Here is a 14,361-nt window from a genome sequence, read left to right as displayed (position 1 = left end):
CTAAGTATTATCATTTTTAAATGTCAATCAATTTGACAGATGAAAAAAATGCTTCCTCTTCAATGTCTCATTTCTCTTTTAGTGGGATCGAGCATGTTTCTTCAGTTCATTAACTTCTAAACTTTCTAAGCATCAGTGGATCCAATGAATAGTCCAAGGAAAACTGAAATATTCATTTAAAATTTAAAAGAAAAAAGAGGTGCTCCTGGGTGGTTCAGTTGATTAAATGTCTGCCTTCGGCTGGGGGGTCATGATCCCAGGGTCCTAGGATCAAACCCTGAGTTGGGCTCCCTGCTCCCCACCCCTATCTTCACCCCTGAGGTTGTGTTTACTCACTCTCTGTCAAATAAATAAATAAATAAATAAATACATACATACATACATACACACAATTAAATTTTTTTTAATCTTTGGGTTTTTAAAAATCAACATATTTAGAAACAACATTTGGATGACACAAAGTTAAAGCTATCATGGTGCACTATATAGAGTACCATGGCCTTACACAGTATCTGCGAGTCATTCAGGAGGCTAAACAAAGGACCTAAGGGTTATTGAAAAAAGAAAAAGCAAGCAAGCAAGCAAACATCTGTAGCTGGCAATATTCATGATTTCTGAATAAAGATGCTAGATCTCTACCAATACATCTGAAGTAAAATAACTGTTGACCAGAAAACTGTATAAACAGCAGCCTGTTTCCTTGATTTGGTTGCTTCTTGGCTCAGCTATCAACAGCCAAGTCTCCTATCTACTCAGGAACCCCCCAACTACCAACAATCCACTTCAAACTACATGATGTTTTTAATTCAACACCGTGGCGGGGGGCGGGGGGGTATGACCCATCCTTCTACGTGCATATCCTTATGTAAATTAGCTTCCTCCAACGTGTCTTTATATTTTCCAGATCGCCTTATCAAGCAATCCTCTTTTACAGACACTTTTTTCAGTCCGCACACCAACTCTGCGCTGATCCAGAAGTTCAGTGGTCTCCTGGCACAGACTTTCTATGTGGATTCAAAAGGTGACTCTTGAACTGCAAATACATTAACGAGGCTCTTTCCAAGAGTAACACTGCATCTCATATTAAGGATAGGAACAACCCCAATGAAAGGTCACCCAGTGAGCACTAGCAGATGATTAGCAGTGGGCATTAGCAGAGACAAGGACTGCTCTCAGCCCACCTGCCCTCAGGGGAGTGCTAATCATCATTCTTGTCAGAACAGTAACAGTTCCAGTCTGTGGGAAAGGTACAGAATGAAAAGGACAAGTGAGAACACTAATATGCTTCACTCAGAAATTTATGTAAAGTCTGTTTAGTTTTTCTAACATGGGCAGGCACGGCATGGAGAACTGCATTCACTTAGTGAAAATTGTTTTCAATGGGCCAATGTCACCAGATTTCCTGAGGTTTCTACCGCAACAAGGATGATGAGTATCCAGGACCAGCCAGACACTACCACTGTCAGCAAACAGCTAGAAGCCAGAGTCTGTAAAACAACTATCTCAGATGAGACAACAGACAGTGCAGAACTGTGAGCCATGAGAGGGAGAAATAGGGTAAGTTATAGTCACCCAGCTTCCTCCCTGGACACAATTTCCAGGTTACCAAGTACTGGGAAGCGGACCCCAAAATGAACCTTGGAAGCCTTGCTAAGTGGATAAAATGAAGATCAGACTTCAAGGGGACAGAGGGCGCTGGAAGGTACAGGCAGAGTGCTGGGAAAGAAGATGCTGCACAAAAAGGGAAAGAGATCTCTAGAAATGAACTGAGTTCTAGGCCATGCATGCAGGAGTGAAATTTCACACCCAAGGCAGGGTGAAAAATGACCAGGAGGCTACAGGCTAAACAAATCCCAATGTGTGCACAAAGTAGGAGTGTGTTCATGCACCAGAGCAGAATGCCCTTGGAGACTCACCCCAGGCATTCAGTGAGACCCTGAGAGGGCAGGCCTTAATGGAAGGGCTGAACCATTTTATGCAGGGAAGGTCATAGTAAACCTGCCATTAAAAACAGACCTCTAGGGTATTAGAATAGACCTGCAAGTAACTAAAGGCTCTGCCAAGCAAAGCATAACAGAACAAAACAAAAGGCAGATACTTGACAATGTAACTAAGAATTCCAACACACACTTAATCCAGATAAGTAAGTGGAATACAGACTCAGAGACCTGTAGGACAGTATCAGAAAGAAGATAAGATATCACTTACAAAAGAAAATGACAAGCTTCATCAGAAACCATATGTGTCAGAAGACAATGGAACAGCATCTTGAAAACAGTTGACGGGAACATATTAACCTAGAATTCTATATCCACCAAAAATACCTTCTAAAAATAAGTTCAATAAAAACATATTCAGACAAACCAAAAAAGAATTCTTCACCAGGAGACCTGCACTCCCAAGAAATGTGCAAGGAAAATATTCCTGCAAAAGGAAAATGATACCAAGTGGGAACTTGGATTTACATAACAAAATAATGAACCACACTAGAGATAGTAAACAGATGGATAAAGATAAGACTTTCTCATCAGATTATAATTTTATAACTTACTGTTTAAGGCAAAAATAAAACCCTCGACATTTAGTTTTCATTCTTTTTAGAGTCTCATGTCACAGGCAGATGACCTGGAAGCCAGGCAAAGGATCCTGGTCGGCGTATGGACATAGTGGTATTTAGAATACATGCTGTAGTATGAGATGCCACACAAAAACTGGGGAAGCATGAAAAAAATGGAAGCAGTTCAGATTCTGCCCTAAAGGAGGTTATATTTTGTAAAAGTTAATTTTAACTTGGATAAGCATACTCAAGATGTCATATAATAGTGTACTCCCTGAGAAGGCAGGAGTCTTACCACAAATTTCTGTATGAAAATGCCTTCCGAGGAAGGGGAGGGGAGAAAAGGAACACTGGGCAGCCAGTGTTAAGTTTTTTTTTTTTTTTTAAGATTTTATTTATGGGGCACATGGGTGGCTCAGCGGTTGAGCCGCAGGTAGCCTGCTTCTCCCTCTGCCCGTCTCTGCCTCTGTGTGTCTCTCATGATTAAATAAAATCTTAAAAAAAAAAAAAGATTTTATTTATTTATTTGACACAGAGAGAGCACAAGCAGGGGGGCAGCAGGCAGAGGGAGAGGGAAAAGCAGGCCCCCCGCTGAGCAGGGAGTCCAATGTGGGGCTCAATCCCAGAACCCCAAAATCATGACCTGAGCTGACTGCAGATGCTTAATTGAGCCACCCAGGCACCCCTACTGTTAGATTTTTCTTAAAAAATAAGCTTTAAGGGCACCGAAGTGGCATAGTGGATTATGCATCTGCCTTTGACTAATGTCATGACCCCAGGATTCTGGGATTGAGCCCCGCAGTGGGCTCCCTGCTCAGTAAAGACTCTGCTTCTCCCTCTGCCCCTCCCCACCTGTTCGTGCTCTCTCTCACTTGGTTCTCTCAAATAAATAAATAAAATATTTTTTAAAAATAAAAAATAAAAATGAGCTCTAAGAGTCTCACTCAGTCTTTTCATTTACACCCCTTGGAAACAAATCTAGCAGGTTTACTTAATGTTTTTTCTAACCGGATTAGAAGCAACTAAATATAGGAAGGGGGTATGAGGTGTGTAGGAGTAAAGCACAGTGATATTAATGACAAGTGACAGTTGAAAGCCTGATAGCTAAACAGAAAGTAAAAGCAAACATACATATAGAAAAACCCCCAGGGATGCCTGGGTGGCTCAGTGGTTGAGCATCTGCCTTTGGCTCAGGGCGTGATCCCAGGTTCTGGGATCGAGTCCCACATCGGGCTCCCTGCAGGGAGCCTGCTTCTCCTCTGCCTGTGTCTCTGCCTCTCTCTCTGTATCTCTCATGAATAAATAAATAAAATATTTTTAAAAAGAAAAGAAAAACCCCCAAACCGAAATTGCTCTGAATGACAGTGCCTGTACAGAGGTCGAGTCACAGTTATATAGTCCAATAGGCACAACAGCAGATGCTCCCAACCACAAGCCTGTGCCATCAAGATTCAATTATTTTCGGGGCACCTAGCTGGCTCAGTCAAGTGTCTGCCTTTGGCTCAGGTCGTGATCCCAGGATCCTGGGATTGAGCCCCGCATCAGGCTTCCTGCTCAGCAGGGAGTCTGTTTCTCCCTCTCTCTACTCCCCATCCCCACTCATGCTTACTCTCACTATCTTTCTCTCAAATAAATTAATAAAATCCTTTTCAAAAAAGAGATTCAATTATTTTCGTGTGACCTCTTTATTAACAAAGAACGTAATTCAAGGCACGTGGGTGGCTCAGTTGGTTGAGCATCCAATTCTTAGTTTTGGCTCAGGTCAGGCTTTCAGGGTTGTGAGATCAAGCCCTGAGTTGGGCTCCTCACTCAGTGCAGAGTCTGCTTGGGATTCTCTCTCCCTCTCCATTCTTCCCTCCACCTCTGTTAGCACATGCATGGGCACACAAGCACATGCTCTCTCTACCTCTCAAATAAATTTTTAAAAATAAGAAAGTAATTCATATGTTCTATTGGAATTAGAAATCCAGGGGGGAAGAGAAAAGAATGTATTTGTTTTTCAGATTAGCAGTTGGACACACTGCTTTATTTTTATTTTTATTTTCACACTGCTTTACAATTAGAGACACTTTACCTGAAAAGGTGTTTGCAGGATAAAAGCTAAATGAGCCTACTGGGGATCCCTGGGTGGCGCAGTGGTTTGGCGCCTGCCTTTGGCCCAGGGCGCGATCCTGGAGACCCGGGATCGAATCCCACATCGGGCTCCCGGTGCATGGAGCCTGCTTCTCCCTCTGCCTGTGTCTCTGCCTCTCTCCCTGTCTCTCTGTGTGACTATCATAAATAAAGAAAAATTTAAAAAAAAAAAAATGAGCCTGAAAACTGACACAAAGTAAGTTTGTTCTGTGTTTACCAGCTTTTAAACATGCAGAAATCGAAATCAAATTAAAAAGGTTAGCCTTCTGAAAAGTATCCCAATTTCAATACTGGGAAATTCTCTTACATAGAACATATTATTCTTTAACTGGACAGAAAAGCTGCCTTTACACCTGGCTGTGGTTAGAGTGGCTCCACTCTGGACGTAGCCCCAAAGGAGGAGCCTCTAAGCTTCCAACACATTTCTGTCTTTCTCAACTAAGTAATCCATACCGAACTTTACTCGTCACTGAAATCCTATTTTCGGGCAGCCCCGGTGGTGCAGCGGTTTAGCGCCGCCTGCAGCCCGGGGTGTGATCCTGGAGACCCGGGATCGAGTCGCACGTCAGGCTCCCTGCATGGAGCCTGCTTCTCCCTCTGCCTGTGTCTCTGCCTCTCTCCCTCTCTCTCTCTCTCTGAAGAAAGAGAAAGAAAGAAAGAAAGAAAGAAAGAAAGAAAGAAAGAAAGAAAGAAAGAAAGAAAGAAAGAAAGAAAGAAAGAAAGAAAGAAAGAAAGAAAGAAAGAAAGAAAGAAATCCTATTTTCTTCAGGGTTTTCAGCTAAGTAGACAAATCTTAGGATATAGCCTCTTTTTTCCTAGACCTTTAAGAGAAAAACATGTGAAAATGAGTATTTTTAGGTATGCTTGCTTATGCTAGAACATCAATTTAAAATTTTTCACACTGTAGGACAACATATGTTACACAGAAAATGGTGGTAACGAAAGATACATTTACCTGAGCCTAAAGGAGTAAGTGATTCTATCTGCAGCCACCACTGCAAAGACCGTCATCTGAGAGTCACTACTTTCATTTGACTGTCTTGGGTAGAAACCTGGGCCTTCAGGTCTCAGCCTTTTAATCCTTTAAATCACCTGGGCTCCCTTCCCCTTTTTACAGTACTGGAACAAGACGTTTTTAAATGATTCATCAAGTTTCTACAGAGCGACACTGTGATCTTCATCCAACCCTCTATTCACCTCATTCCTGGCAACCCAGTTAGTAGGCCCAGTGGAGTGAAAGCAATAAAATAGAAAGCTGAAAAGGGCTACAGGTACAAAAGAGATTTTAAAACACAGAAGAGACAGGATTCTTTGAAGAAACAAAAGGCCAGAGAACAAACAGTAACACGGTCAATCATGGACCCAAAAGCAAACCAGCAGAATTCTAAACAAGTCTCCAAACGTGTCTTGCACAAGTCTTGAACTGTGGACAAGGTGCTAGGTGGAGGCTAGAGAGAGAACATGGCCAGCCCGGAGGACAGAAGCAGTATGTCAGCCTCACCTGCCTCAGGCTCTGAAATCCCTGGGCAAGCCCCAACAGGGCCCCAATTGCCTCAGAAGTGAACTCTAGCCAAGCTGGATGGGGAAAGATATAACGTAACAAGCCACAGACAGATTCTATAGGTCAAAGGTGATCAGAGGAGTACTGGGGTGGCTCAGTCGGTTACGTGTCTGACTCCTGATTTCAGCTCAGGTAGTGATCTCATGGGTTGTGAGATGGAGCCCCACACTGGACTTGGTGCTCAGCAGAGGGTCTGCTCGAATATTCTCTCTCTTTGGCCCTCCCCTCACTCACACACATGTGTGTGCACTCTCTGTCTCTCAAATAAATAAATCTTTAAAAAACAATGATCAGAAAGACCATTTTTATATATCACCATAACTACAAGTTTGGATCCAGGGTGATAGAGAAACAGAATAGTCTAAAGACAAGGCTTCAAGAGTTTAGTGTCTGGAACCTAGAATTACAAGCTTTGGATTACCCTGTCCATTTAGAAAATGTATACACTCATCCATGGGGAGAAACAAAATGTCACCAAAACTAAGAAATGCCTATTCTGTTGTCCATCTGCCACAAAGGCAAGAACCTAAACCACAAAGCTTTTCCTCTTTTCTCCTAAGGCAGGCTTTGACTAGTGGAAGCCCAATAGGGAGGAAATGTCTCATTTTCTAGAGCAAAGACAACTAACTCTCTGTTTCACTGCATTAGGGTCACTTTGTGGAAGCTGATATTCCTGATAGCATTACAAATTCACCCACTCCCTGGTTACGGAAAGGGAGTAAGAAATGGGACAGCTTAGTAACTAGAATATAATTAGCATTCCCCAAAGAGGCTGCAGAGAGACCTGATAATAAGCTCAAAGGCTTACTGCTTTTATAAATATCCCCAAATTTCTTCTTTCTTTGAATGTTCACAGAGCCAAGGCTTCGCTCTCTGCAGTCTTGCCTGATGTGCCCAACATATTCCTATGTTATTCTGAAAACACTAGTCTAGTGCTGGCTGCCCCTCCAAGTTCTTGCCCAGCTCCATCCAGAAAGAGCCAACCATGCCCATGCTAGACCCTGTGACTGGTTTTCTGCAGATTTCATCAAGTCCTCCTGACAACTCTACCCTTAAAGGTACCTTTCTTTAAAGGTAAAGAAACTTAACACATCCAGGTATAATGGGCCCAAAGTCATGAGGCTAAGTAGAGGCAAACTAGAAGGTGGAAGAAGTCAAGATTCAAGTCCATGTCTGTCCAATTCAAGATCCTCTAATCTGAGTCACGATAATTTAAAAAAAGCAATCCATATAAACTTGCCACTTACCTTGTGCTGAGCACTGTGCTAAGTGCTTTCTGTATATTATCTTATTTATTTCTTGTAACAAATGTTTGCTTACCTAAGAAAACTATTTACTTAAGATAATTTCTTAAACACAGAATTATTAGTATCTCCTACAAACATGGACTTAAAATCAACAAAATACTAAGCAAACCAAATCCAGCAACATAATACAAATAATTATCATTATGGCCAAGTGGGATTTATCCCAGGAATGTAATGTTGATTATAAGATCAATTAATCGAATACATTTTATCAGTGGACTAAAAGACAAAACAACATGCTCAATGGATGCAGCAAAGTATTTGATAGTGACCAAAACAAAACCCTTTCATGCTAAAAACACAACAGAGATTAGAGGGGAACTCACAAAAAACACCCTATTAACGTCATACCTAATGGTGAAAGACTAGATGCTTTACCCCTCAGACAAGATGCCTGCTCTTGCCACTTTTACTCAATACTGTACTACAGATTCTATCCAGAGCAATTAATAAAGGAAGAAAAAAAATCAACATTAGATAGGAAGAACTGAAACTGTCTCTATTCATAGATGACGTAATCTTATATGTAGAAAGTTCTACAGAATTCATTAAAAAACTATTAGAATTAATAAATAAGCTCAGCAAGGTAACAAGATACATGACCAATACAGAAAAATCAATTGTATTTCTATACATCAGCAATGAATGATCCAAAAATGAAATTAACAATTCAACTGGCAACAGCATTAAGGTGACACATACGCTGATAACGATGTAACATTGTTAAGAGAAATTAAAGACCAAATAAATGAAGATATTCCATGTTCATGGATCAGAAGACCTATTAAGAAACACTTTTGGGACACCTGGCTGGCTCAGCAGTTAAGTGTCTGCATTCGGCTCAGGTTGTAATCCCAGAGACCCGGGATCGAGTCCCACGTCGGGCTCCCTGCATGGAGCCTGCTTTTCTTTCTGCCTAGGTCTCTGCCTCTCTCTCTCTCTCTCTTTCTCTTTCTTTCTCTTAAAAGACTCTCTCTCTCTCCATGTCTCTCATGAATAAACAAATAAAATCTTAAAAAAAAAAAAAAAAACTTGTCAGAGCATGAGGGATATAATAAGCTTTGACCTGGTTGGAAATGTTGGAATATTTCAAAGTATAAAGTGGAAATGACATAAGGGAAGCTACAGAGGTGCTCAGGAGTACCACTCCTGCCCCTTTGGTACCAGTAATCCACTCTCTACCACAGAAAAGGCGAACCTGAAACATCATCAAGCTTTATAGTGAGGAGTCCTTTCCACTCCTTCAGCCAAAAACCTGCTGCCAGAAAGCTAAGCTGGCATTTAAGACTATCTCAGTCACAACACCCCTAGTATAGATAAAGCAAGAAGAGACAAGATGAAGAGGCAAAAATTCGTTTAGTTTTAACTAATCCTTTAGAAAGGGAGCTAAAGGGGAAAACTGGGAGAGGAGATAGGCAAAGACCGCACCACTAGAAACTGGAGAGGGAAACAGAATGTAAGGAGGTTGTGAGGCAAACCTCCACCGATACCTGTTTCTTAAAGGCCCTGGTGGGAACGAAGCATTCACAATGGGTGAGAAGTGACAAGTGCCTTCTGCTGGTGCAGATTAAGGCTCATTCCTTCTTTCAGACAGAAAGGGTTCTCTCTGGTTTATGAGCAGATAGGTAACAATGAGGAGGCTCAGGAGAGATGTCGGTATGTGGACAACAGAGAGGCCCAAGGATTACTTTGTGGGAGAGGAAAGGCATAGCTGGCAGTGAGCCCAGCCAAAGGCGGGGCCACCAGTCACAGGCCTGTGCTTTCATTAAGACTAACCTCAAGGTTTAGAAAGAAAATGGATTGTTTTCCTATCTGTGAAAAACAAGGGGTAACAGTGCCTACCTTTGGCAAGCATCTGAAAGCATCAGGTGTTGCCTGTACCACATCAACCCCCTTCTTGCAATGAGAGCAAAGAGCAAGTCTTGGGTGGTCACCTGTACCTGCCCCTCTTAGAGTGACCTCACCTCTGCCTCAGGGAATGGCCAGAACCCAAGCCTGGCCAAAGCTTCAGGGCTCCACCCAAGTCACAATAATTAATTCTGGAGCCTCTCTCTTCCGGACTGGGGCTGTGTAGATGCAAGCCCAGAAGCTGGAGCCAACAAAATGGAGGCACCTGGCAAAGTGTGAAGGAAACCAGAAGGAAGCAGAGCAAGAGGTGGAGAGAGAGCAGGGAAAGGGAGATCAAGCCTGTGCCCCAGAGATCACAGTGAGGCTTCCTCAACACCCAGTCATCACATGAGCCAGCTGATTTCCCTTTTCACTCACACACTGTAGTGGGGTTTGTGTCACCTGTGCTTGCAACCCAGAGAATCTCTGTGCTAGATTAAAGGATCTCATACAGACTACATAATATATGTAAAGACAGAAAACCACAGGCCTGTACAAATGGCAACTACACTGTCATTGTGTTATGCTGTGAGTACAAAAAGCTAACCCTTCAAAAATACGTGGATGGAGCTGAAGAACTGAGAATAGATAATGATTTTTTTTAATTATGTATTTATTTAAGTAATCTCTACACCCAGTGTGGGGGCTTGAATTCACAACCCTTGAGATCAATAGTCGCATGTTCTTCCAACTAAGCCAGTCAGGCACCCCAGAAGTAGATTTTTTTTTAAATATTTATTTATTTACTTATTTGAAAGGGGGTGGGGCAGCACACATGCATGAGTGAGGGAAGGGGCTGAAGCAGAGGGAGAGGGAGAGAGAATCTCAAGCAGACTCTCCACTGAGTGTGAAGTTTGACGCAGGGCTCAACCTCGTAACCCGTGAGATCACAACCCAAGCGGAAACCAAGAGTCAGATGCCTAACCAACTGAGCACTCCCCTCTAGGAGTAGATGTTTTTTAAAAAGCTCTTAAGAGGCATACAACAATTCAGGTTATACAGCAGAAAAAATTGTATAGGCATTTTTGAGAAAAGGAAGGCCTAGCAAATCACCTTCCCTAGAGCTACCTTCAAAAGCAAAGGATCCAGCTGCCCCCCTGTCAAGATGCCTTGGGGATGGTCTCAACAACAGTTTTCTCAAGGTCACAGGAAAGAAATTTGGCATTTAGGAAGGAAGAAGAAAAAAAGCTAAACTAGAAATATGCTTCCGATAAGGGGTATCAATTATTAAAAAAAAAAAAAAAAACCCCACCTTTCTGTAACTTAGAAGTTTAAGTCCAGGGCACAGAGTCAGCTGAGAGGTAGTTTGGTCTCAAAGTAATCCCTTTGTCACTTCTAGAATAAAACTGGATGGATGCCCAGAAGCATCAGCCTCCTCTCACTGGAGGCTACAGGAGAGGACGCCTCTTCTGAAAACAGAGAACACAGCATGTGCATTCTCCTTCCTTTACCCCTTCCAACATTTATTTATCAAGCATGACTGTGTGCCAGGTACTCTGCTGTGAGTGGAGATGCAGACAGAAAAGCCATGGTTCTCACTCTGGAGCTCACAGTCCAGCACAGGGAACAGACATACACAACCAAGAGCTGTTATGATTCAGTGTGATGTTTTGCTAAAGGCACACACAGAATATTCAAAAGAATACAGAATAAGAGTAAATAGAACAGGGCCAAATAAACTGAGAGGATCCACTGTGCCCGCCTACAAACCCTTCAATATGACTCACTCTATTATTGTGTCCAGCACTGAGGGACTTAGCAGTGACTGGGGATGAGAGATGTTTCAAACGTTCAAGCATCTGACATAATTCAGTCACACCTTGGACTACCATGCTGCGTGAATATACGGTGAGAAAGAACAAATTTCAAGGATGATTCCTGAGGAGATGGAAGATGGGCAAGGAATTTCTGACAGGAAAAATGAACCAACTAGCCAGATGCCTTCTGTGCACACCAGGTCTCAGAAGCCCCACTACTCTGGGACTGCCTCTACCTTGGGTACCAAGGGGCAGAGGCAAAGGCCCCCAAGTCATGCCCAGCAGCTAGGGCTATTCAAGTTAGTATCCCTTGACCAATCTGTAAGCCCATTTTATACAAAAACCCTGTTAACACTATACCTTCCCCCAGAGGAAAGAATCCTACAGCAATACAGCCATAATCATGTACAGGTCAATCTTGAGGAAGAGTATCTCCCAACCAACCTCAGAAAGACTATAAATTTGCCCTTGGAACCAAACCAAAAGGAAGGGAACACAAAGAGACTGCTAATATCCTGAGCATCAAAGACATCCCCAGAGGGGGAATGAGGGAAGGTGGGAATAAACTATCCTTACTGCTAGAACAGTGAACCACTGAGCTCTGGGAATGCTTGACCTGACTCCATATGAACATCTTCAGATGAGCCAGGAACTCTGATCTTAGGCAGACTGAAAACCTTGGTTTTACATGCTGTTAAGGACCATCAATCCCAGACATCTGTGCGGTAGTGCCTTAAACTCTGGAAAGATTCAGGGTAAGACAAAAGCAGAAAGAACCTTCCCCAAAAGACCTTCTCCTGCTTCTCTTGCCTGCTAGATGGCAGGGCTGGGACCATCCTCTTGCCCCCTCTATTAGTCACCTAAGCCAAAGTTCAGTAGCTGGAGGAAGAGAAGGAAGGAAAGGCTTAAAGTAATTGGCCATACATATAACTTTCTTCTAGATGTCAAAGGTGTTCTGGATCAAAGTCCTCATGCCTTTCTGTATCCTGCTTTAGCCTCCTGCACAGTACCTGACAGAAAGTGAATTTAATCAATTCACTACTGACTCATCGACTCTTTGGCCATGAGCTTTTAGCCACTTCTTAGGCTTTTCTCCTCAGAAACAAGATTATCAAAGTCTACACTGAAACCTATGAAACAGATCCGTCAAGCTCAGGAGAGTTCAAAAAGAGATTCTAAGGAAAAATTAACCACCGTAGTGAAGAAATCATTAAAGTCTTGTTTTAAGAAAGAGATCTTTCCTAGTAAATATCTCTGAGTAAATGCATCAAGATTCGAGCCTGTGGTATTTTCTCCAACTATTACTGTTTGTTTGTTTAGTTCAATGTTCATTCAAACCTGAGTGACTCCAGTGTTAGAATTTGAAAAATCAGAAGTCATACTAGTTGATCTTCTATTTCATAAAAAATAGGGCTTTAGGATAACTATAAAACACAGACTTCAAACAAATTTACTGCTAATGTGGTAGTGTCTTTTACTGAACCTGCTCCAACAGCTACCTGGAGTTCCCACTGCCGTAATTATTTATATAATTACAAAGCAAAAAGTAATATAAATCAAGAATAACTTGTTTCAAAATTTCAAAGTAGTTAGCTTTCTAAAATTCTTTAACTACATTAGGGTACCATTAATTGTAAATAGCACTCAAGTTTGTTGCTGTTATTTGTCTAGAGAATGATCCAGATTGAGTATGTGCCAGCTAAGAGCTTGTAAGACATTCTGATGCATGGCCACAAGTAGAGGCCATGCAACTGCACACTACAAACGGTAAGCAAGCAAAAGTAAGCTTCAGGGAGGTTATCAGAAGCATGGAGGGTCCGAGCAAATGTCTTTTTAAGTGGAGAAAGTACAGGTAAACAGTTGTATGACATAAAGGTACAGGACATCCTCAAAGAGATTTCTGTAAATTATAGGCATATTACTAAAGTTACTTGTCTGGTAACTTTTTTCACACTGATCAACTGCTTGTTTTCCAGCTCTAAGAGTAAAGTCAATTGAGTGTGCCACACTCACATGCCCACTATCTCGGCCAACCACGAAGGTCCACTCCCCATTACCTTTGCAATGGCTTCCCACAGCACTCCTAATATAAAAATCATATTGCCCAATTTATGCCAAAGATGACCAGTATTTCACATCTAATTTGTGAGCACTGACATCCTATCCCCCCCTCCCCTTTGTCTGCCTGTCAAAGTCAGCCTTGTTGGGCACGAACACGATCTTGCCGGGCACTTCTGGGCAAACCAGGTAATAAGGCAAGGGTCCTGGACCCCCGTCACAGACTTCTTCCATTAAGTAATGAGCTCCTTACCTGCAGGGCAGGAGGCTGGGAAAGGGAAACTTACATGAGGAAAGAGTGGGGCACAGGGAAGAAAAGAGGCAGGAAGGAAAGGAAAGAAACCAGAAATGGAAAGGAGACAAGAGATTCTCTTTCTGAAGCTCTAAGTTCAGGAGCAAAGCATTAATTCACTTAGAGAAAAAACAGCTAAGGTGATTAATGGAAGGAAAGCAGGCTAGTTGCCGCCTGTCTTGGATAACTACCTCCTTCCTTTGTCTATTCATTCAATAAATGCATGAGGATCTACTAGCTTTCAGGCACTTTGCTAGGGCCTGGGAGTACAGTAAGAACACATGCTAACTGCCCACAGGTAACTTCCAGTTCCAAGAGTGAACATCTGCTAACACAGATCTGTGAAAGGGGGATGCAGGTGAAGAACAGTGTCCTGGAACAGAGGAAGGAAAAATCTCACAGGGGGCAGTGACAAAGTTTGGACAGGGTGGTTCAGGAAAGGCCAAATTCTTCTGTAGCACTATCACTCATCCACGAAGGGGAGGAGGATTACTCAGGCCTCTCTGTCATGGACTGGGAATTTAGTAGGAGGAGAGAAAGGGTAAGAGGGAGGGTCCAATTTACCATGAACAATGAGGCAAAAGAATGTCTTTGATTAAAGCACCAGGGTAGATGTCACTCTTTCACATCAGGAAAAGAGGTCCTCCCAGGAGGTTACTCTTCCTCTTTGAAAAGGTGCCACAAATTCCTGACACTTGGGTCCAGGCTCAAGGCCACAGGGCAGCATATGCAGGCAGCTAACCCACAGCTTCTTGTGGCCTGACCTGCATATCACTGGCTACAGTGTGAAGCACCATTTTCATTCCTGT

General features: G+C 42.5%; 1 protein-coding gene across 12 annotated transcripts in view; it reads right to left on the bottom strand.

Annotated features, from left to right (window-relative positions):
• CLASP1 (cytoplasmic linker associated protein 1) overlaps positions 1-14,361 on the bottom strand; it is a 263,831-nt gene that overhangs the window by 121,293 nt on the left and 128,177 nt on the right. The gene's annotated exons all lie outside the window — the stretch shown is intronic.

This window comes from Vulpes lagopus, chromosome 24, assembly GCF_018345385.1.
Source record: "Vulpes lagopus strain Blue_001 chromosome 24, ASM1834538v1, whole genome shotgun sequence".
NCBI classification, from domain to species: domain Eukaryota; kingdom Metazoa; phylum Chordata; class Mammalia; order Carnivora; family Canidae; genus Vulpes; species Vulpes lagopus.
Note: the sequence above shows the minus strand (reverse complement) of the source record. Positions and strands in the feature narration are given on the sequence as shown.